At 44.6% G+C, this 24,046-nt stretch overlaps 1 pseudogene across 1 annotated transcript in view; it reads right to left on the bottom strand.

Moving 5' to 3' along the window:
* LOC149359393 (uncharacterized) overlaps positions 1 to 24,046 on the bottom strand; it is a 39,675-nt pseudogene that overhangs the window by 4,722 nt on the left and 10,907 nt on the right. Inside the window, exons 4-7 of the transcript XR_016288774.1 lie at positions 19,193 to 19,280; positions 15,256 to 15,371; positions 11,397 to 11,456; positions 5,662 to 5,703 (exon numbers count right to left, since the gene is read on the bottom strand). The product of XR_016288774.1 is annotated as an uncharacterized LOC149359393 (transcript). The remainder of the gene's footprint in view (positions 1 to 5,661; positions 5,704 to 11,396; positions 11,457 to 15,255; positions 15,372 to 19,192; positions 19,281 to 24,046) is intronic.

The following is a 24,046-nucleotide window of genomic DNA, read 5'->3' as shown; positions in this document are numbered from 1 at the left end:
TTTTAACCTCTTATACGGATGTCGCAGTGGCCAATTCAGTATCGCTTCCAACGAGTGCACTTCGCATCGTGAAATGTCATCTCGGCGGCACACTGCTGCATAGTGACGAAAAGTGTCATACGGAACAGACTTTTCTTACAGTAACGTACTACGTGGTCATAAAGAGGAAGTTGATGTAGCGCGATGAACGCACGCGCACGCACCCGAGAGAACGACGAAGATTATAGAACGGCTTGCTGTAAGTACGTTTAATGAGTTTGCACTTTCCTTGCATCCTGAACGATACAACACTACGCATGAACCTACAGCCTCCCCGCTCGCCATATTAGCATGATGAAGCCGTTGTGCCTCGCTGTTCTCAACAGGCGTTTCCTCGGCCAGCGGCATGACGAACTGCCGGCGATATGCAGTTGAGCCTCGTTATAACGAAAGAGTTTATAACGAAATAATGGATATAACGAAGGAATGACGATTCCCCTGGGAAGGTCGGTCAACATGGGCTATAACGAAGCTATGGCAATAACTAAGTAATCACCGGGCCCTTTCAACTTCGTTGTAACGAGGTTCAACTATTAGGTGCAGTGGTAGCGCCTTCTCAGCGCACGCAAATGCGTATGCAGTTCCCGCTCAGTCCTGCCTGAAGAAAGAACACATGATCTAGTTCGCCAGCGTCGTTGAGGAGGGAATTAAGTGCAGCGTTGAGAGCGTGCTGCATGGCAGGTGTGTATACAGACTGTGAGCGCGCAAATGCTCAGACTCAGCGATTCCGACACAGCTGATTGTTCTTCTAAAGCAAGGCCACTTTATCATTGTACAGGAATTTTCGCCGCAGAGGGAAGGTGACTGGTCACATACACAGCATGAAGGGTATTTGACTCGAGTGGAGTAAATTCGCTGAGCTCACTTCTAGGCGAGTGTATTCGACAGCGAATGCCTCTAAATGCGAGTGCCACTAAAAGCGAGTGTAACTAAAGGCGAGTGTCACTGGTCTAAAATGATGCAAAGGTACGAGTACATGAAGCCTCACGATCAGCCGCGGTTCTTCTCTAGCTGGTATTGTCCAGCGCGCCAGCAGGCAAAGGCGGTGACAATAGGTAAGGGTGCCGTCGCATGCAGGCGAGCAATTTTAGGCACTAATGTTTTCATGAAATCCTCAAAATATACTGAAAATTATTTTTTTTTTCCATACAGTGTTTTCTTCAAAACCTTAACATTTTACATGAGGAAAGTTTACTTTTGGGCGCACTTAATTATGCCGAATAATTCATTTCTTTGATACAGACGCTTCATAAAAATGCTGAAATAGTCATAATGAGGATGGAGCTCCTTTTGAAGTGTGCTATCTGACAAGACGAGCACACCGTTCAGGTGTGATTCTGAACTACAGATAATTTATTACTAGTAACATATCAGGCCCAACTTTAAAAAGATATGTTGTAATGAGTATGTATTGACTGAAATTAAACGTTCTGTGTTCTCTGCAGCATTGCTTATATGTATCAGCAAGTGCAAAACAAAAATGGCTGGGGGTCAACGTGTCTTGAACCTAGTTACACGAGCGAAAGCTCTGTTAAGCATATCCTCCACTGTCTCAAATTAAATGTCAAGGAAGGTCAAGTACCTGATGGTCATAGTCATATGATCACGTGGTCATACTACCATAGCTTGGGCCATACCACCACGCATTTAAGTTCGTTTTGGCATTGTGAGGCAGTGAAGGTCATTGTCGATGTGGTGCCCACTGTCTCAAATCAAATGTCAAGGGTCAAGGTCAAAGTTCAAAGTCAGGTACCAATGGTCATAGTCATATAATCACAGGGTCATACTACCACAGCTAGGGCCGTGCCACCGCACAGTTAATATCGGTTTGACCTTGCGAGGCATTCAAGGTCATTGTCTCATCCACATAGAAATTGGAATTGTATGCCGAGGAGTGGAGTGTAGCTGTGGCTCTAAAAACGATGCTTGCAACGTCGTTATCCGTTCCCCAATCAGAAGTCCTGTTCAGCGCTGCATACACGCTTTGAAAAGTGCGTTCGCCAACAACGCGTCAATGAACTTGGGTTTCTCGCTTTTTACTTTAGAGACCAGAACTGAACTTCGTGAGCAAGTTCATAAATGTTTGGAGTATAGAATGCTGCAATATTTTTAAATGGTGCTTTTTGGCGAAAAAAAAAACAAAAATATATATAGATAAGTTATCGTGCACTTCCTCCTAAAGCAGCCTTTAAAGAATACTTAGCCGCATAACGACCATAATGAAGGAAAAGCAAGCTTCTAAGGCAGTCAGGCTAACAATTCAACAGGAACCGTGACTGAAATCCAGGAAGTCAAGGGTTTAAATGAAGTGGTCTGACCAATCTGCTAATGACAGCGCAATTGAGATTAATTGGGCAGAGTTGTGTTGGGAGCATGTTTAGGTGACAGTAGACTGGCTTTTCTACAACGCTGTTACATGTACAACCATAGGGGATGAAGGAAACGCGTTCGGAGCTAGACGCTGTGGTAAGTAATGTATACAAAGGCCTCAATGATCTAAATTTGCTTTCGGTCGTACACCTAGTTCGCCAAAAATTCTTTTTTGAGTACCAGACCAATCTGTGGACACAAAGGAGGGACATCTTCCCTTTGTCATTTCCTGGAAAAAAAAAGGAGGAACCAGGGGAGGGTGCGGGGACCTAGAACCCGGATTTGGCGTCTGAAACAAGATTAGCTTTTTCACTTCTTTTTGCTACATTTGGAGCAGAACAAACTTTCTTTCCGAAGGCCCGCCTAAAACCTTGAGTCGATATACTAGGTTCTGCATAAACATTGGTTCATCGTGCTGGCATTGCGGCACGCCTTCCTGATAGCTTTTCTTGTGTAGAAAGATTGTTGACCTCAGAAGCGCAATAAAGGGATACAAGGTTCTTGTAGTTTGTCAGCTGCTTTTTTTTTTTTTTTGGCTCATTCCTAGGTAGCTTTCCTAGGGGCCCCATTGCGATAGGGGACCAACTGAAAATATAAGATAAAGCCTTGTCTTTTCGGGGTCTTGTTTCAAGCTTAGGCGTGTAGCTTTCCCCCTGAGTGTTTGCATAAGAACTTTCTGCGTAAGCTAAACAGAGTTCAGTAAGCGGCTTAAGTGACTGGACAGGTCTTTGAGACAGTGTAGAAGGCGTGTATGAATTGCGACCTGTACAAGGATACAGTTTTACTCCAAATTCTATTATAAGGTTGTTTTCTCTCTCTTCGTCACTGGCTCAGGCGATGCCATGCATCCCGCGTTATAGTCAAAAGTGCGGTGGATAATAAGTATAAAATAAATAACGGCATAAAAACCTTTACACGTCAGATGGATGGCTTTCTGAAGGAAAATAATAACATTCAGTATGTTATCTATTGTTAAATTTACAAGAGAAAAGTCAAGCAAGTGTTTAATGCATGACTGGAATTGTCCTGGGTACTTCGTGTTGTCTGACGAAAATAATTTAGGAAGTTAACATGTACAGTGTCGGTAAAACAGCTTATGCTTTGTTTAAGGCCGCTTTTTGTAGCTATATCATGCTTTATTTCACCAAAGTTTCAAGCAGTGTCTCCTAACCTCTCTTGTGCAGTTCTTCTTTTTTCTTTCTCACATTTATCTAGAGCTGCGGTTATTACCGGCGGTATGCGGTGTTTTTGTATACTTTTTCATCATGCGAGGTATTCTTATTAATGTACGAAGTCTGTTAGAAAAGTATCCGACTTTATTTTTTTTGCGAACACCTGATGGATATGAAACAAGCGCGCTTACAGCAGCCGACCTTGAACCCTCGTGTGCATGCACGAATTTTTTCCCGCCTACCGATAGCGTCAGTCGCTGGGAAGCAGCGTTTGAGTGAGGCACTGCGCAGTGCTCTCGTCGGTTTTTTGTTGCAAGGAAAATGGCGGAGCGAGAGGAGCAGCGCTACTACATCAAATTTTTCCAGAAACTTGGCGATAGCCAAGTGGAAATCATTCGAAATATTCAGACGGCTTTCGGTGATGATGCTATGAGCAGCACACAGATTGAGCAGTGGTGCAATTGGTTTAAAGACGGCCGCACATCCGTGGAGGGAGAGCCACGCTCCGGTCGGCCATCAACATGCCGAAATGACCAGGTAATTGCCGAAGTGAACGCTGTGGTGATGCGGGACTGTTGTGTGACTATCCGAGAAATTGCGGAAGAGGTGGACATCAGCAATTTTTCTGCACATTCCATTATCACCGAAGTTTTGGCCATGGAGAGAGTTGCGGCGAAATTCGTGCCGAAGCTGCTGATGGTGGAGAAAAAGCAGCTTCGTGTTGAAGTCTCACAGGAGATGCTGGATTCCACAAACAGTAACCTTGACTTCACCGACGCCGTAATCACTAGTGACGAGTCTTGGGTGTACGGGTACGACCCGGAAACCAAATCCCAGTCGTCACAGAGGACGCATTCCACGTCACCAAGACCAAAAAAGGCCCGACAAGTGCGCAGCAATGTCAGAGTGATGATGACTGCTTTTTTGACTCCCTCTGTGTGGAACACCACGAGTACGCACCCCACAGGGTCAAAGAATGACTAAACAGTACTACAGGGATGTCCTCCATCGCCTACGTTGTGCTGTGCGATTCAAGAGACCGGAATTGAGGTCAACAAGAAATTGGCGCATCCCTCGCGGCATTGCTCCTGCACATTCCTCGCATTTGGTTCAGACTTTTCTGCCGAAAAACCAGACTTCTGTAGTTCAACAGGCTCCTTACTCTCCTGATATGTCCCCCTACGACTTCTGGCTGTTTCCTAAAATCAACAGGCCATTGAAAGGACCGCGATTTCAGAAAAGAAAGGACATTATGGCTGCAACGACAACAGAGCTAAATTCCATTCCGAAAAGGGTCTTTTCGGAATACTTCCAACAATGGCAGCACCGCTGGGAGATGTATATGGAGCCCCAAGGAGACTACTTTGAAGGTTATTAGGTTTCTAACACTCCAGTTATGCCAGTTTTTTTTCTTCGGCCAAAGGTCGGATACTTTTCTAACAGACCTCGTATTTGTGTTCTTTAGAGAAATTTTATGACTATGAATTATTTTTTTTGTTATTGTGTCAACCAGTGCTGACGCATATGTTAAGCTTCTTGTATATTTTTCTCTCTGTAACCTACCGAATGCATCATGCTTATCATGGGGAGGAAGGCCCTTGCCAGGCATTTTGTCTTTTGGTCTCCTTCCTTAAGTGTACGCACTTCAAATAAAGTCATATTCTATGCCCTATTCTCTAAATAGCATTGTACAGTCAAATTAATCATCATCATTATTCTATTTGCGTCTACGTGCAGAACAAAGAGTTATCCAGTGGATCTCCAATAAACATTGCAATAGTTACATTACAGAAGCTCAACCCTGCCAACGTGGTGGGTCTGCCACTACAGTTCACTAATCTAAGGCTGGAAATAAGGGAAAGAGAAAGGTACAGAGAGAAGGAAAGCCAAACTACTCGTAGTTATCGTTTCAGCACTTAATGAAATCTGTCTGCACGCTATAAGTTGCTCTTCACTATCCACAACTTAATTATGGTGCAGTTGAAGAAAAAAATTGACCCTACGAATGTTTTTTTTTTTTTTGCTTTCTGCTTGAACCGAAGTCCTAGGGTTTACAGTATTCTATAAATAAAGCACTTACAGTCACGAATTGGGAGAAGAAGCGGGCGACAGATGTCAGGTCCTGCGAGAAAGCAGAACACAAGGGTCATTGTTGACAGAAACAAGAAGAACAAGAAAACACGTGGAGTGTATTGGCCGCAATTAGCTGTTGCCCCGAGCAGGTGCTATCTTTTGCGGCTCCAGCAATAGCTGTCAGGTCGAAAGCCGAAGTGTCACGGTCTAACCAAAAAAAAAAAAAAAAGAATGCTGGGAAGCGACCGAAAAAAAGTATTTGTGCTTCTGACGTCTACCGAAAACAGAAGAAGCATCTTATCAAAGTGGGACCTCGATATAAAGCGAAGGCTTCCCAAGAACACTGCTGGGCGAATGAAAATGCGGTAAAACATTACCAGGAGGAAAACGACGAAGAAAATAAATTAATAAAAATGTGAACGCCGGTTTAGATGGATGTGAAAGCAGTGATACGCCCTCGGGCCATCGTGCACCGCTGACATAGAAAGTAATGAAACGCGGTTCAGTGCCCTCATCGCAATTTATGGTATGCTAACATATCTGAAATTGAAGACCGTGTTATATCCATTGTACAAATATGGCGCTGAAAGGCAGAATATGCGTGACTAAGTAAAGCCGAATGTTGAGCGAATTGAACGTTCAAGATGTGAAAAATAGCGCTAAGGAAACACGGAAGACGAACAAGGCCGTGTCGTCCTGTCCGTCTTTCTTGTTTCCTTTGCGCTATTTTTTTACCTTAAGAATATGAATGACTAATTTGACATGGTAGCGCCTTTGTTCCCTTTGACTTGAAAAGCTCTTCGCTCCTCTTTATCTTTTTTTACTTAACCTCACTTTATTACCTGAAGGCTATGGTTGCAAGGTATTACGTGAGGGGTGGATGGCCTAAAGCAACGAGGTCGTAATAAAAACGGGATATATTTAAGTAAGAACTCATGCCCCATTCACTTCGAAACCAACTTTTAGCCCCTTGGGCGTGTTTTACAGTGAGCGCAAGGGGAAAAAAACAAAAAACCTTTAAATAGGCGGTTGTTGAATGAAGCGAAACCAGCTTGGGCACTCGCCTCGCCCTTTCCACCTCTTCGCTCATGGAGCGCCACAAAAGGGAGTCAGCGGTTCACCGGAATGCAAGAATTACAACGGGAAAGCAGAAGCGTGGTGGGCTCTTCGTAACAGTAGTTAAAAAATTTCATAAAATAAAAAAGAAAACAAAAAGGAGTAAAAAGGAAACAGACAGGAACACGGAGGAAAAAATCTAAAGAAATCAGCCTAACTACGTCCTCTGCCTGACGAAAGCCTCTTCTGATATCCCTCTAATTAACCCTGTCGTGCGCCAGCTGCGGTTAGGTTATCCCTGCGGACTTCCTAATCAACTCATATGGGAGGTAGCGAAGTACTACACCAGGGTGGCAAAATCCGGTTCTGGTAGGAGAATTCGTTGTCGGCTCTGCCCGCCGGGATCAAGTTCTACCTCGTGTGTTGGTATTCAGTTCCATCGGCACTCGGATTCATTTTTAGCTCGCTAGCACTAGTACTTCCGCTCCGCCAAAAAGCCCTTGTCTCTTTGTCGGTCTGGTCTATACGCGACCTGCAAGAGCTGGGCGCAAACCACCTGAGAGGTAGGTGGGCCACCTAGACCACGTGACCTTGTAAAGCCATCACAACCTGCCCACCGGATTGTGAGCAGACTGCCCAGCGTAGCAGGTGGCAGTTCAGTTAATGATTAGTCACGAGAGATTCCCCGAGAAGAACAACATGGGTTTCTCAAGCCCTACCTATGCCAGCACCTGCATCGCAGGTTAGTGGCGCATCGCTTATATACTGCACTACTGCACCAGGAGTAGTATGAGGACTCGCAGGGATCTATGAATGTAGAGAATGACCGACTCTTATACAGTACAAGTCTAAAATGATGCAATACCACGAAAACTTATGTCATATGATATATCAACCAAGGTAAGTCAGTTCAAATCAAGCAACACCATATAAAGTCGGTCAAATATTTAAGGAAATCCCCCAGGGTGAAGTAAATTTGTAATAAGGGAGTAGTTACTCATTGACATCCACCCGAACGCAGCCATACGGCTGCAAAGGAAATGAAAGGAAAGGCTACAAGGAAAGCTGCATAGCTTTTCTTTGTAGCCGTATGGCTGCGCTCGGGTGAATGTCAATAACTACTCCCTTATTACCATATAAAGTCAAGACAAGCGATGCAAAACCAGGGCAACAGTGCTAGCGCGCGATAATTCGTGATTAGCCCTAAGCTAAACCACCTCTCATTTCTTTTAGTGGGTGGAAAATTTTGTGGCCCGGAATTTGAACCCCGGTCCTCTTGCGCTCGAGGTGGATGCTCTACCACTATGCCATTTATTTATTTATTTATTCCCAATACCTTACAGGGCCCAGAAGGGCATTGGGTAAGGGGGGCAAAGAACGGCAAATGTGCAAAAGAAACTAATTAATACAACATGAGATACGAAAGATTAAGTAAAAAGAAACTAATGTGCTGCCGCTCCAAATACGTACCTTCATAACAAAATAAACAGCCCATCACTGATGCAGTGCGAAAATAAACACAGAACTGTAAAAGCCATGATGACACTAGTAGTGCGCGTTCTCGCAAACTCTGCCCTTTACAGCGGTCGCATGAACAAAGCGAGACACTCCGCAGCACTCTAAACATTTGCCTAGTTCTCTAGACCTCGACAGTTAAGACTTCACGACAGCACACGGCCGCAACGCTTCCACGACGTTTTCCGGTAACATTTACCGAGCAGTCTAGACCGGATCGGCTAGACATCTTGGCAAACCACCGAAAACCGGGGAACTTGCTCTTACGGCGCCTTCTGTTTTCGCGGTTAAAGAGGCTCTTCCGGCGTGTTCTTTTGCTGGAAAAGTTGTTTGCCTTCTTGTGGCCTCTAACTGGAAACCTCACCGGGCTGTTACTGCGTTTCGGTTTCTCTAGCGACTGCACACAGACGACTAGCAGGAGAAGACGTCTGCACTGCGTTCGGCGTGGGCTTCGCGAGAGAGAAAGGAAAACAGAACCTGAAAGAGCGAGAGATAGACAGAAAGAACGACGACACATTAGGCCGCCCTGACATCTCTCGCTGAGGCCGAAAGGAGAGGGGAAAGGGAGAGGACGAAATACACGAACAAGAAAAGAGAAGAGAAAAGAGGTAGCACTCTCGTCAGAGTAGGAAGGGAAGAAACTCTTGAAACAAGAACATGGCTTATTTAGAGTGTCGAATGAGCAACTGATGTATTTATTTTTTAGCGAGTCCAAAGATCAGAGGAAAGAAGGGGTAAAGGCTTCAGAGAAGAGGGGGATAGGCAAGGGGGATAGGGAAGCCAGACAGGTTATCGCCAAGCAGCGCATAAAAAGTAAAGAGGCCTGGAAAGCCAGGACCCAGGGCGAAGAAACAGCCCGGATAGAGATTTACTGCCGCGCCGAGTCGTCTCGTAGCCGGTGGGGGCGCTCGGCCCCGTCTTCCCTAACGAGGCGTGAAGAATCGGCAAAAGGCGGGTCGGCCGTAAAGCGGTGAGTCCGCTTTCCTGTTCCCCTTAATTAAAACCTCTTGGAATATTCAGCGCTTCGAAAGGAAGCGAGCGCGAAAGGCAGGAAGTGGAGTGAGTACAACTCTCTGCACTGCCAGACTCCTGAACTCTTAACCGTAACGGAGGGAATATATATACAACACGTCGCAGTTTGCCGACTCGGGCCTCGTAAAAAGAGAAGCCGTAAAACGCTTTCGAATCCCCGGCGTCTTTACTTGGCGGCCCCCCTTCTTTGCGTTCTTTATGTGAACGCACTACGTGAGTACGCGCGTGTGTGTGCGGGTTTTGCAATTTCTCTTGTGTGCTTTGCAGAGCGAAGACTAAGCGGAAAAAGGCGCTTGGATCAATGGGTTGGCCACCTGGCTTCGACGATGGAGAACGGTCTGGCTGCGGCGTTACGTCTAGCGAGACTTCCGTTCTCCCAACCGTTTTTTCCTAGTCGCGAAGGCCCAGTCCAGCCTCCACCCGTCACACTAGATGCCGTGCAACCACCGTTACGACCGCTGGCTGATGGCCGTGTTTTCTGTGAAGTTTGGAACGAGATCCTTGCATATCTTTGAGTCAAAAGAATTCCACGGGGAATGGCAACAATATATCGATGGGGAAGATAAAGAGAATTATGGCGCTCTAGTACAGTCGGCGTCAGTTTTGTGTAGAGCGCCCGAGCGGAGAACACCAAACAAAGAGATACCGAGCTGCCCGCAGCTCCGAAGTTTCACACAGGCAACGCTTGCGCTTAAGTGCAGCCACACGGATGTAGAACCATAGACATATGACGGTCACAATGTTTGCATTTCGGCCATGCTGTGAAGCACTTGTGGCACCTTTGAAGTTCTGTGCCTCATGAGGGGACAGTTGGGCGTCTGCACTCATCTTTCCAAATGTTTTGGTTACGAGAACTTCCGTTAGCGCTGCACTGTGGACGACTTTCAAGAAATGGACGCCCCTCCGCGGCGGCGCCTCCTTACTGGATTGCTTGAAGCACCCCCTCTATGTAGTAAAAATCGCCAATAAAGACTCCTGAACAAGAGTGTATACGTACAAGCCATGTGAACCCGAACGCAATTTCTTAGGCCCACAAGCTGAAGTTCAGTCTTATTCTTTACACTCAACTGTGAACAGCTCGAGCGCAGTACACTATAGTGTAACGATTATACTAAGAGTAAACAGAAAGTAGTGAAAAGGGAATCTGTTCTCCAGCGAACTCCCTTGAGTGCGCTTGAGGACAGTTTACTCCTTTTTCACTCCCACATGTAGGCATATTCGTGTCCAGAGAGTACATTTCTGGACTGTTATTTCTTCTCCGCACCGTTTGCACGCCACCGAGCTTTAGTTGCGTGCTCATGTCAATCAATGCCATGGACCGACACTGGAGCTCGTACGCACAGAACAGAGCAGATCCGAGCGCTGCTTGGGAAAACAACGGTCAGTGCACTAGCCGAGAATCGGGCAAACAGGAGGAGGGTCACGGGTTCGACTGCTTTTCAACGCGATAGCGTTAAGGGTGCCGTTCAGCGGAGAAACCATCGTATTTGTTGGCGTGTCGAGGAAATCTGGATTGGCTTAGAGGGTGATGACGTCAAAGCCACATGACCACGCGTGGGTAAATCAGACACCCCGAAATGATCACAGAGTATAACAGTGATGAGGGCACACGACAATGCTTCATTTGTCTACTGCGTCGTGACGTCATTCTATCGTCATTACGTAGTGACCCTGAAGAAAGGAAAGTAATCGCGCTCGAACCGGTGCCCCTTGGGTCGCGTGCCAGGCGCGCTGCCCCTCGACCAATGAGGAACGTTCGCTCGACTTGGAAAAAGGGAGGCCACGTGTGTCTTGTGGTAAATACAGAAAACAAAATAATAAACATTAAAAAAAAACAATAGTAGCCGTGTCTAAGAAGTGATAAGCAAGCAGGACCCCAGGCCACTGAAGGAACCGATTAGAGCTACGGCGTCATACCTTTAGGGCGGAGCTTAAGTGTGTGTGTACGTGTTCCTCCCTCCGTGTTGTGTTATTCTGCGCAAAGTTGAAAATGTCGCTACACCAACTGGCCCAACGTTCTGCTCTATTAAGAGTCCCTCAGTTTTTTTTGTCTCGTCATTCGTTGGTAAAGATTACGCTAGGAAAAATCCTGCGTGCGCATCAAAATGGAGCAAAGATAACGGATTCTCGCACACTTACAAATGAGTCCGGTGGCGCAGTTGTCGTGGTTTGGTTGCGCCTGATGATCACTCTTTTTTTCTGTCCGAAAAGAGAAGAACACACAGGTGCGAATGAGGTTCCCAACGTGTAGGCATCTCTAGACAGTACAATCATCCATCATCCCGCGGCGGCAGTTGAACCCCAGCTCGCGGATTCGTGTCCAGCCACGTCGGTCCTACATCGACGCGGGTGCAATGAAAAAAAAAAAAAAAGCCTGTGTACTATTTTTTTGGTGCCGTTAAAGGGACGTTGACCGAAGGAGGAGATTTCGTAAGCTAAAATACATTAAAAGTGATATAGTGGTGTCGCCATCTCCGGTCGCTTTCGCAAGAAAACTGCTCTGCCTCAAGATAGTTACTATGCCGCTGATCCCTGAGGCATGGGGATCCGTTGTTGATTTACAAGCGGTCAACACAGAGTCCTTTTTCCTCTTGGCGTCGCCAGTTTAAATCTAAATCCGGGAAAAAATTTTAGAAATAGCTTTCTCGCTAATAAATGCGCGTCGTTTGCTGCCAGATAAACACAAGCATAGCCAGACGCAACCAACGAACTGATAACAAAAATTGTATAGGGTTGTCCTCAATGTTTCTCTAACGAAAGGCTGCAGGTATCGAAACCATTCCGAAGTTCTTCACTGAGGCGTACCTCAAAGTCCACTGCGTGGCTTTGGCACGTACAAATAAATAAATAAATAAATAAATAAATAAATAAATAAATAAATAAATAAATAAATAAATAAATAAATAAATAAATAAATAAATAAATAAATAAATAAATAAATAAATAAATAAATAAATAAATAAATAAACCAATCATTCAGTGATTGATTCGTGCATCAATCAATTTTAAACAAAGAATTCAATTAATTAGTTAAATAATTATTCAATAGACCTGTAAATTATTAAACCCAACAGCCAGTTAATCAATTGATAGAATCTTTTAGGCAGCGTCGATCGATAAGAAAACCTTGGATCGGCATCGAGCAGGTAAAAATGATTGAAGATAAACATAAGCTTTTCGCTCTGTTCTTACAAACGCGTAAGCCTTCCATATTTGCAGAGTTCAAGAAACTACGCAATCGAATCACATCAGAACTACGGAAAGCCAAAGTGCAGTACTTTCAGCAGCTGATTCAGGATGCCTCGACATCTCGTCCTGATCGGATCTGGAAGATTGTGAACGACGCACTCGGCCTGGGTACAGCTGTGCTTAATCAGTTTCAGATGACTGTCCAAGGTGAACTGCTTACTGAGGGTGCTCTAGCAGAGCATTTCAACACTCACTACATAACTGCCATGACTAACAATGCTGCTCCTTCTGTAACGTCTTGCGCCCTTGACGACAACGTCTTGAACACTGTTTTTATGGTGCCAACTAATACAGCTGAGGTTTACAACATATTTACGTCACTAAAGAACAGTAAAAGCCTTGACATAGATAATATCCAGGTCCGACCCGTCAAATACGTCCTCTACGTCATCTGTCCAGCCCTCGTACACATTTATAACCTTGCTTTGGAGACGGGTTTTTTTCCACTCAACATGAAACGCGCAAAAGTTTCAGTTATATACAAAGGCGGCGACAAAAATGATGCTGCCAACTACCGACCAGTGTCAGTTCTCCCGGTGTTTTCAAAAGGTCTTGAAAAAGTTATTCTGTCTCGTCTCGACCCCTTTTTTTACCAAGCATAAACTTCTTTCTGAATGTCAGCATGGGTTCAGAAAAGGGTGCTCTACCGAGTCCGCCCTTTTGATTCAAAAGGAATTGATACTCAAAAACATGGATGCGAATATACTGACGCTTGGGGTGTTTGTAGATTATAGCAAAGCTTTCGACTGCCTCAACCACACTGTTCTCCTTAATATGGCATCCGGGGCGTATCCCACTCACTCTTAGTCATACCTTGCAACACGCACGCAGTCTGTAGTTATCGATGGCAGTCTGTCGTCCTTTAAAGAATTACCATGCGGCGTCCCTCAAGGGAGCGTTTTGGGACCGTTTTTGTTTAATATCTATGTGAACGATGTGGTTCGTATTGATAAGCATGTCAAGTTTGTTTTGTACGCTGATGATACCAGCTTGTTTTTCACATCAAATAATAGTTCTCACCTACTGCATACCGCCAATGAAACTCTCTGCAAATTGCTTGATTGGTCGAGCAAAAACTGTTTAAGAATAAATCCTAAAAAATCAAAAGCCATTCTGTTTGCTTCAAAAAACAAACCAGTAAGTTTGATTGGCGGGCTCCGCTTGGGCAGCTCTACAATCGATATAGTAAAAGAGCACAAGGTTTTAGGAGTGGTACTATCGCACCGTATGACTTGGGATGCGCATATAGAGCAACTGGTGAAAAAACTCTCCTCCGCTTTTGGCTTAATACGTCGATCTCGAGATATTTTTCCGACTAACATTAAACTTCAAGTTTTTCACTCCGTCTTTCGGTCGCACATTAACTACTGCACGTTAATTTGGGCCGCGACTACTAAAAAAAACATAACTATACTACGTAGGCTCGAAAAGAAAGCTGTTCGTTGCATTGCTAATGTTTCATACTTTCACCACACTCATGATTTCTTTACTCAGTTCAAGTTGGTCAGTATACAACAGATTTACGATTACCGTCTACTATACCTGCTGTACTTCTCAAGTTTATCTTACCAGCAGTTCCTGAAGGAGCTGTGTACTCTTACTTTGCAAACTCGCACATATCGAACCAGGTCGTCTGAGGAATGGTTTGTACCGCGCCCACGCACTAATTACCTTCTGCAAACATTAACGTACAACGTACCATTTCTATTAAACAAGATTAAAACACAATTTTCTAGTTCCATTGCCCTAACGCGCACAGCATTGCGCAGCATGTTTGTTTCTGGACAATTTTCTATGACTGCGTTATGATTTTGAGTGGTAATTATGAAATTGGGCATACAGAGTGAGTGTGTGTTTGCCTTCTCATCGGGATCTCACGTATAAAACGCTTTATGGTGCTAATTTTATTCGTTTATTGCGTAGTTTTATTGTAGTGCACATTGTTCTTTTGTGGCGTAGTTAAGTTGATGAATGAAGTCCGTGTATTCCATTACAATATTGACTTGAATTTTAACTATTGTGCTCAGTAAGTAGGACACTGTATGTATTCTGTTGCACATTTCATTTGTATTTGAATTATTGTAGTATATATGAAGTCGCTGCTGCCAAAATGGTTCCCTGACCTAGTCATGCTGTCCTCACAGCTTTTTGTCACGGAAGCCATCAACATTGTATCAATGTTGAAAATAAATTTGATTTGATTTGATAGTAATCGATCAATCAAAATTAATGCATTTTATTAACAAATCAATTCTATAAATTTATAGAAAATCTATACAATCAATAAAATCGATCTGCCTGGAAACACGGCACAAGTATTGGTATCGGCGGTTCCCAACGAGCTTAGTATGAGTATCCGGAATGCAAATGGGAGAGCGAATAAAAGGGGAAGAGCGTAAGTGACTGCCTTTTTTGCGCAAAATTTTTCCATGGGAAAACCCAATTGCTTCTCAAGTGCCCCCCCCCACCCCCCCCCCCTCTTTTTGACGAAGTTCAAAAAATGCACAGTGCATCCTGCTAGGCCTTTTGTTTTATATGCTTAATGAAACAGAACAGTAGCACACAGACACGCACAAAGACAAAAATAGCACCTTTCCTGTCCTTGTTCTTCGCTGCTGGCTTTTTTAGAGAGTAACATTTAAGAAATGCATTGTGCAAACAGAAAGTGCCATCTACAAGACAGGCTGATAAATCCGCTCCCCCCACCTAGGAGATTCCCCGGCCAATATCCCCACTGCCGCCATGTTACCAGCTCCAGGTGTTCGTCGCCAGTCTTGGAGTTGAAGAGGCTGATGTTGAGCGGCAGACAGGCAATTGTCGAAAAGACGTTCACCAGAGGAACACCGTCAGCGCCGGCTTGATTCTCTGCAGGTGTGCGTGGCGGTACGAGCGCATAAGGTGTGTTAGTTTCCGGAGTCGTTCTTCCGCGCGATAAGCAAGAACAATGGGGAATATTCAAAATTCCGCAAGTGCGCTTTTCCGCATAACTTTGTTGCCCAAGACAAGATGGCTGACCATGCGTTTCCAGCTGAAACAAAGCAGGATGGACTAGTTTTTATGCGTAGCATATTGCAATCACTCAGTTCAGCCCTTGGGCGTGGCCGGGCAGCGTGACGTCACGTGGCTTGGTGACGTCACTCACCACGTGACGTGACGTCACCAACTACTAAAAAAAGAAAAAAAAAGAAAAAAAAAGGACGGCTGAGCATGGTGGCGGTTGTCACCGCCCCGTTTCAAAGGGGGGCGCTCCTATCCATCCATCCATACGTCACGGAGGAAAAGCTGCTGAGAAAATCGAGTGCCGCCAAGCAATACCTCGCGCAAAAAGACCGCGCAATATGCAACGCATTCTTGGCTTAACCAAGCTAAGCCTGGGCATTTTTTTGTTTGATCATTCCTAAATATGTTTCTTACATTCTATCCACACTCTCAGCGCCTGTCCTGTGGCCCTCGCAGTTTTTTCATACAGAAGTCGGCCATCTTGTTTTTGGCAACATGGTTATGTGGAAAAGCGTCCTTGCGAATTCTGATTACGCCTATTGTCCGGATTTTCGGAGTACGAGAAATATCTGGGAGAATAACGTCAAGAAAATAATTTGAGACTTCCTTTCAGACTTTTTAAAACGCAATTTCAAGCCGGCACCTGCTGATTTGAAGGAGGCACTCTACTTGATAAACGTGCGTCCCATCTTAGAATATAGTTGTGTGACTTGGAACCCTGAAACAAAAACACTTAGCGAACTTGAACGAATTCAAAAACGATCAGCAAGGTTTTGTCCGCAAACTATGATTTCACCAAAAGCTCCTCTCAAATGTGCAAAAATTTTGGCTGGTCTTTATTGCAAGATAGACGCAAATGCATTAGACTTAAGCTATTTCAGAATATTTTTATAGGCGCAACAGGTTTGTCTAAAGATTCATACATGAAAGCTCCCAGCTATATACCCTCCGTTTAGATCATTCTTTAAAGGTTCAAGAATACCAGTACTGTATAAATATCTTTCAAAACTCATTTTTCGCAGAACAGTGCATGATTGGAATAAATTGCCAGAAGTTGTCTTAGCCCCGCAATCTTCTTTTGAAAATTCTCTGTTGCGACTTTTGTTGAATTGACCTTTTTTACGTCTTTCTTGCTTTCATGATTATTTTGTTATTAGTTTGCTCAGTATTGGGATGCGTTGTATTTTTTTTTACACAGTGTCAGCTGCATGACGATGTATGCTTTGCATCTGTATTCCTCCTACAAAAATGCCCTCAACGGGCCCTGTAGGTACCTGAATGAATGAATGAATGAATGAATAAATAAATAAATAAATAAATAAATAAGGAAAAAACAACGAGGCCTTTGGGAAAGAACTATCATGTGTTGTAAAATGATTTGTTATAAAACACGGCGCTGGGATTGCTGCAAACAGAAAAATGTCGCGCAGTTGGGGGACGCACAAAGAAGACAGAATTGCAAGGCTTTGGTTCTGTAAAAATTAAACGATATTTAACTTCCGATTAAAATAAATTATAATTTTTTTTGCAGGCATCATCTTGCTTTCTAAGCTTTTCTCAGCAGTCTTTCATAGCTGAACGCGAAACAGTACGCACAACAGTACACACACTTTCGTGAGCAATAATGAGAGAAAACAAACTTTTTGTAAAAAAAGAAATTGAATTTTCTGGTTATTTTTTTTCTACATTGAGAATGCCATTCGGATATTATGCGGCAAGAAAACTAGTTAGAAAACTGGAGCAACCGCCTTATCACACATAACTGCGGAGTAATAAATAAACGAATGATCAGACTTTGTGGTTCCTTCTCTTATTTCTCAACTACTGAGCCCCACTTGTTGATTGGGATTCGCGATTCAACGAGTGAACAGATAGATGCCGATTCCTGTAAAAAATGACGGCGCTGCTGTGGAAATATTGAAGTTAATGGTTCATTCTTCCGATGTGTAGGAAAATCTTTCTTTCAAAACTTTTCCATCGCTGGCATGGAGCAGCAACGCTACGCTCGTTCTGTATGCATCTTTTCTGTGTCCCGTCTCCTGCGTAGTTTTATGTCTTCAGAATGCCTTACCAACTAGCCTCTCATCACACACTTCTACAGTTAAGACTGCATAGAAAACCAAATAGGGGACGCTTTTGACGATAACAAAAGTGTTATTAGCAAAAAAATACAAGCTTGTCGAAGGAAGATCTGCGGATATATTGATTGCTATAAGTGAAATTTTACAATGCGTGAAAAAAAATTGCGTTCATAAACTCTTTTTCGTTCAAAAATGCTTTTGTCGACAATTGTTGGGCATGCGTGGTGTAGCGCTTATTAAGTGATGCGCCACTGCTCTGCGTGGTAGGTGCTGCCACTGGTGGGGCTTTTGAGACCCAGGTTGTTCTTTCTGGGCAATCGCTTTCAACCGATTATTACTTTAACTGCCACCTGCCAAGGTGGGCAGGTTGCCAGGTGCATATACCAGGTGTTTCAGGGAAGCCGGCACTAATTTAAAAAAAATGTTTTTTGAGTAAAACTACTGTTTTCAGACGTCAAAAGACAGGCGAATCATATTAAAGGGCAACTGCAGCACTTTTTTTGAGAATTACGCTATATTCAAGGATTCAAATCTATATAGGCTGTAGGCAAAGCATGCCAAGTGTTTTTGCACTAGCATTTAAAATAGCGACGTAATCAAAGATAGAAATTCCACTTCTCCTCAACACAATGCAGTAGTTTAGAAAAGTTCAGCATGACGTCACGGAAGGTATGATTTCAAATTACCGCTGTCGTCAGCCACACCCCGCCCTCAGGGTTCACCTTCGGTGGCGTTGGTTTTTTTTTCCTTCAAAGCAGGCGTTTGTGCGTTAGAAATGTACCGATACCTTCGATGACGCCATCATGCGCCCCCGACTTGGCGCTGTGCGCTGCGAAGCAGCTTGAAGGGCGTCCGGATTTTAATCGCCGATTGCTTCACTATTTCAAGGGCTAGCCCAAAAAGACTTCGCATGCTTTACCTTCAAGTTTCACACATTCGACCTTCTTAAGCTCGTTGACTTCTAAAACATATGCTGTTTTCCTTTAACAGTTAGTAAAGTGATTAACTAAAGTCTAATAGTTAACTTTCTAACTAATACTGCTAGGCACCCAATTGCAAATCACGATTTGTTGCCTGTCGTTAGTAATAGCCATATAAGGTTTGAAAATTTCGAATACGCGATTGTCCTCTGCGCTGTGGCTCGACAAATTTCGGCTACATCGTGCCAAAATACACGCGCTTTCGAAAAGCATGCAGGCAAAGCCACCCCTCTAGTGCACGTAAGTAGCCGAAATAGCCAAAATTTCTAGAGCCACAGCGCCGAGGGTAATCGCGTTTTGAAAATTCAAAGAAATGATATAACTATTAATATTGACAGGCTACAAATCTCCAATTGCAACGTGTCTAACTGTAATAGTTAAAATGTTAATTATCAGAAATCAGTTAACCACCTAAATAGTTATTCTACTAAGCTTTATTCGCCTGTTTTCTGATGTCCGCCGATAGTGGTGTCATTCCGCCGTTTTCATGAGTCAAAATCCTACTTTTAAGATTTAGTTGCCGGCTTAGGTTGCTCATAGCCAGGTGGACAGACGGACGGACGGACGGAAAAACAGACACAGACAGACAGACAGGACGAAAGGATTTGATCCTCGTGACACCTACCCCGACGGCGCCGAAAAGCAAAATCATGGCGGAGAAGCAGTTGAAGGAGGCCTCCATGCCTTGAACGTGTACGCGTACAGCATCATCGCTGCAAGGAGGGAAGGAAAAGGTGCTTTTATAGAGAAGCTAAACAGCCCTCCATATAGATGCCGACAACTCTGAAAGCTTCGAACAGTGTTCGATGCCACTCTGCGCTGGCTAGCTTAAAAGCCCAATAAAACTTTTTGCTGGGGGAGTTGGTTCATTTTGCTTGAGGGGATGCTTGTAGCGCGACAAAAACAAACAAGGGACAGAAGACGAACGGGACAAGCGCTTGTCCCGTTCGTCTTCTGTCCCTTGTCTGTTTTTGTCGCGCTACAAACATCCCCTCAAGCAAAGCTTAAAAGCCGAGTGACCCACTGGACGCGGTGGGAGCGTCTACGCAACTAACGAGAATCCAAGACGACGGTAGAGGCGTTCTCTTTCTTTCTTTCTTTCTTTCTTTCTTTCTTTCTTTCTTTCTTTCTTTCTTTCTTTCTTTCTTTCTTTCTTTCTTTCTTTCTTTCTTTCTTTCTTTCTTTCTTTCTTTCTTTCTTTCTTTCTTTCTTTCTTTCTTCCTTTCTTTCTTTCTTTCTTTCTTTCTTTCTTTTCTTTCCTTCTTTCCTTCTTTCTTTCTTTCCTTCTTTCTTTCCTTCTTCCTTTCTTTCTTTCTTTCTTTCTTTCTTTCTTCTTTCTTTCTTCCTTTCTTTCTTTCTTCCTTTCTTTCTTTCTTTCTACAAACATCCCCTCAAGCAAAGCTTAAAAGCCGAGTGACCCACTGGACGCGGTGGGAGCGTCTACGCAACTAACGAGAATCCAAGACGACGGTAGAGGCGTTCTCTTTCTTTCTTTCTTTCTTTCTTTCTTTCTTTCTTTCTTTCTTTCTTTCTTTCTTTCTTTCTTTCTTTCTTTCTTTCTTTCTTTCTTTCTTTCTTTCTTTCTTTCTTTCTTTCTTTCTTTCTTTCTTTCTTTCTTTCTTTCTTTCTTTCTCTCCCTCTTTCTTCCTTCTTTCTAACTTTTTCACTTTCTTTCTCTCTCTCTTTCTTTACCCGAGCTGTACTCGTCATGGGAGATAGCAGCAATACTGTCAACGACGAGTCTCACTCCTCCGACTTAATGTTGAGCTGCTCTCACCGCCAAAGACTTGCTACGGTCGGCACTTGCATTGGTTGGAATTTTCAAAACTAAAATGCGATATTTGTTCATGAAACTTCATGAGACATATTTTGCGTCTTTAGCGCGTATTTTACGCCTGACGGCAGTCATTTTCGACAAAAATTACAAGAAAAATTTGGTGATTTCGCTAAGCTGTTCGGAAATTAATTTCGAGGTTAAAGGTTTAGTTGTAGTTTCCTAGGTTTAAGTAAGATCGTGCAGCATGTCGAATAACGGCGCGGAAGCGTTTGAAGCTGGCGTTCCCATCCATCGATACCGGCTAACAATTTGCAATGGGCACAATAGAGAACGTGCTAAAGCAGCGCGAAGGGCAGGGCTGAAAGAATCAGACACCGCGAGCGCTGCCCGCGTCTGTCGTAACCTTCGCGCTCTTTTGAGAGTGAACGTTAATTGGTCCGTGGCAACCGCTCACCCGCTACTAGACGCTAGAGCTCAAAGCGCCAAGTTTGAAAAAAAGCACATTTAGAGAGAAGTTATGCTCCAGGTTGCAGATTGTCAAGGTCTCGTGACGCGAAACTGAACAAGAGGGAAGAAATTGCCCTGGCGACGGTAGGACAGCAGGTGAAGAAGGCTCACTGTATGTAACGAAAATAAGTAAAGGAGAACAAAAGCTAATACCTGTTTATTAACTTCCGGGCATCTGCGTTAGCCTGGGTAACCTAGCCCACCTGGGTAACAAAGCCGGCTTAAAGCACCAGCCCATATTACCAAGCCCACAGGCACCATTGGGCGCCCCAGCCTGGGTAATGCAGTTTTACCTGGGTAACCTAGTCTACCTGGTTACCTAGCTGGGCTGGGGAGTGGTAGGTTTTTCATGACTACTGCTGGCTCCGTGCTGGCAAGTTCTCATTGACCAGGACGCCAATATTACAGCGCCACTTACCCAGGAGATAGTCTTATATACAGATATACCCAATGGAAACCGTCCGTTATACTGTTCGCGGCCCACAGTGCGGCCTCCAGGGCATCTGCAATATCCTCCCCGTTCACCTCCTCGCCAATTAAACTGAGGCGGGGGAGGGGAGGGTGGGGGGGAGGGCGTAGTGGTTCGACCACGAACTGCTTCAGCGGGGTTATCTATGGCGTGTCGTGCAAAACTAACGAGAAGGGCACGACACAATAGGCCGTGCTTCGTCAAAGTTTCACGCAGTCAGTGCGTCTCGCCGCGCTTCGGCTAACTCGTTTATGGCCGGCAGGGGTCGTAAATTGCCCGCTTATTTATTTAGTCGCCTCGCGACCCAACAAAACGGGCTGTGCCGCCAGTTAGCCTTCGACCGGCACTTTCGAATTCCCGGGCGCCGCCGTTAAGCGAACAAGGACGCACGCAAGCCGCGCTGGTCAGCTGGCTCTTCGGTCGAGCAAGGAGCAGCGACGCGTGACACACATTCGAGTGCGTAGTGGGCATTAAGATAGAGACGGTTGCTTAGTTACAGGAAACGGACACCCGTTGCAGGACTCAGGTCAGCTGGTTTTCCTCTATAGATTGTTTTGAACACTGAGCTTACGGTAGAAACTAAACTGAGGGCAGCACAGCAAGCTATGGAGCGAGCTATGGAAATGAAGACGTTAGGAGTAACATTAAGAGAAAGGAAGAGATAAGAGTGGGTCAAGGAATAAAACGCGAGTTAATGACAATATAGTCGACATCAAGAAGTGGGCATGGGCACGCAGTGCGAATGGAGGTGTAAGCGATGGTCGCTTAGAGTAACGGACTGGATTCTAAGAGAGGGCAAGCCTATGAGTGGGCCCCAGAGAGTCAAGTCGGCGGATGAGATTAGGAAGTTCATAGGGATAAGGTGGCCGCAGTTGACACAGGACAGGTTTAATTGGATGGACAGTGGATGGACATTGGATGGACACAGGAAACATAATTGGATGGACACAGGACAGGTCCCTTGTCCTGCAGCGAACATAGTTAGCCTGATGATGTTGATAATTGTTCTGGCAGGGACAGCTTTCAGCACTTCCTTGGTGGTTGTCCATTGTTCTCTATAGACTAGAAAAATCTAGAAAAAAAAAAGAAAAGGATCTTCTGGTTGGCAGCCCGACGCGTTATATTTAGAGTATGCCTTCCAAGTACGATGTGGAAGAATGTGTGTGCGCTGTCTTTGGGCAGAGGCCACATTTCGGGCCGCACTCTCTCGCGAAGTGCATGGTCGACGGCAAGGAGAAGCAGGTAGGAAATATTTCGGTCTTGTCCCTCGATGACCACCCTAGGGTTCTTTCTATACCAGGGAACATCCGGGATTCCCTACGTGTAGATTCTAAGCATTCAGAACACAATCATGGCGTAGCCGATGGCCATCCTTTCAAAGGCGATAGCTTTTACTATTTGCTTGAGCCTAAAACTCCGCACCTTCCTGCTGGTGCGAATTTTTTAGGTTAACGTGGGAAGGAACGCGTGGCGAAAAAGGTAGGGAGTGGACGAAACTCTAAGCACGAATACGCCTAAATGGGAGTGAAAAGGAAGCAAGCTGTGTTCTCCCTTACTCCCTTACTGTCTGCCGGTCTTATCGTCGCTCAAACGTTCTTCCTCTGTTCGATTTGTCACACGCTTTCGCGCACCTGCCGTCTTAAGTCAAGTAACACAATTACTGTCAGTACTCTAGGTGTTATCCTTTGAAATTGGTCTGTAGACTTTTCTTTTGTAAATTCATGGCCTATAGGCTGTCTATAAAAAAAGTCTAATAAATGGTTTGGTTTGGTTTGATTTTGTGGGGTTTAACGTCCCAAAGCGACTAAGGCTATGAGAGACGCCGTAGTGGAGGGCTCCGGAAATTTCGACCACCTGGGGTTCTTTAACGTGCACTGACATCGCACAGTACACGGGCCTCTAATAAATGTGCATGGGCATAAATCTATAGATTGCTTACAGGCTGCTTATAGGATTTGTATTGCCTGTAGACTAGCCTATAAGACTTTAGACTACTCTATAGACTTTATAGAAGAAAGTATAAGGACAGTCTACAAACTCTCCAGTATAGTTCCCCCCCCCCAGCCTCTACCCCTCAGTAGGCAACAGTGTCCTACTCCTCCGCATCTCATAGATAACCTCGTTGCAGCGATGTCACGAGAGAAACAGTCGGAGGATGCAAGTCAGGGCTGTCGGTCGGAAACAATTTTGCGGTGGTGTTCTACGGTGGAAGTGTCATTGCTGCAACATGGTTGCAGGAAATGAAAAAGGCTAAAATTAATAGTCGGAGAGATGAGGTCAGTCGTATAGGCCGACTTGTTTAGCGCAGTTCAGCCCAGCGCCTTATTATCAGTCCAGTTAACTCGACTCTATGAAACTGCTTATCGTACATCTTTACATAAACGTATAGCAAAATTCATCCGAATTTCGCAGGAATTCTGTCAACTCGAGCTAAAAATCCGTCGATGTTATTGTGACAGGGCAGTATGTTCTGTAAAATCGAAGTAATCTTTAAGGCGGAAGCCTTTAATGCCTCATCGTTGCAAGCAGGAGTTGTCGACAGAAATGTCACACCTTTCAATTGGTCGAAACGGTCGTGACGTCGCGGTGCGTGAATTTCAAACGGGGCCAATTGTGCTTTGGCTAGCAACCATGCAACCAATTAAAGTGATCGTATAGTGATGCTCCAAGTAAGTGGGACTGAGTTTAGTTAATTGCTTCGTTCCCAATCAGCCTAATGAACCTCT

Source organism: Amblyomma mixtum, chromosome 2, assembly GCF_055824585.1.
Source record: "Amblyomma mixtum isolate Tamu chromosome 2, ASM5582458v1, whole genome shotgun sequence".
NCBI classification, from domain to species: Eukaryota; Metazoa; Arthropoda; class Arachnida; order Ixodida; family Ixodidae; genus Amblyomma; species Amblyomma mixtum.
This window is presented reverse-complemented; position numbering and strand designations above follow the sequence as displayed.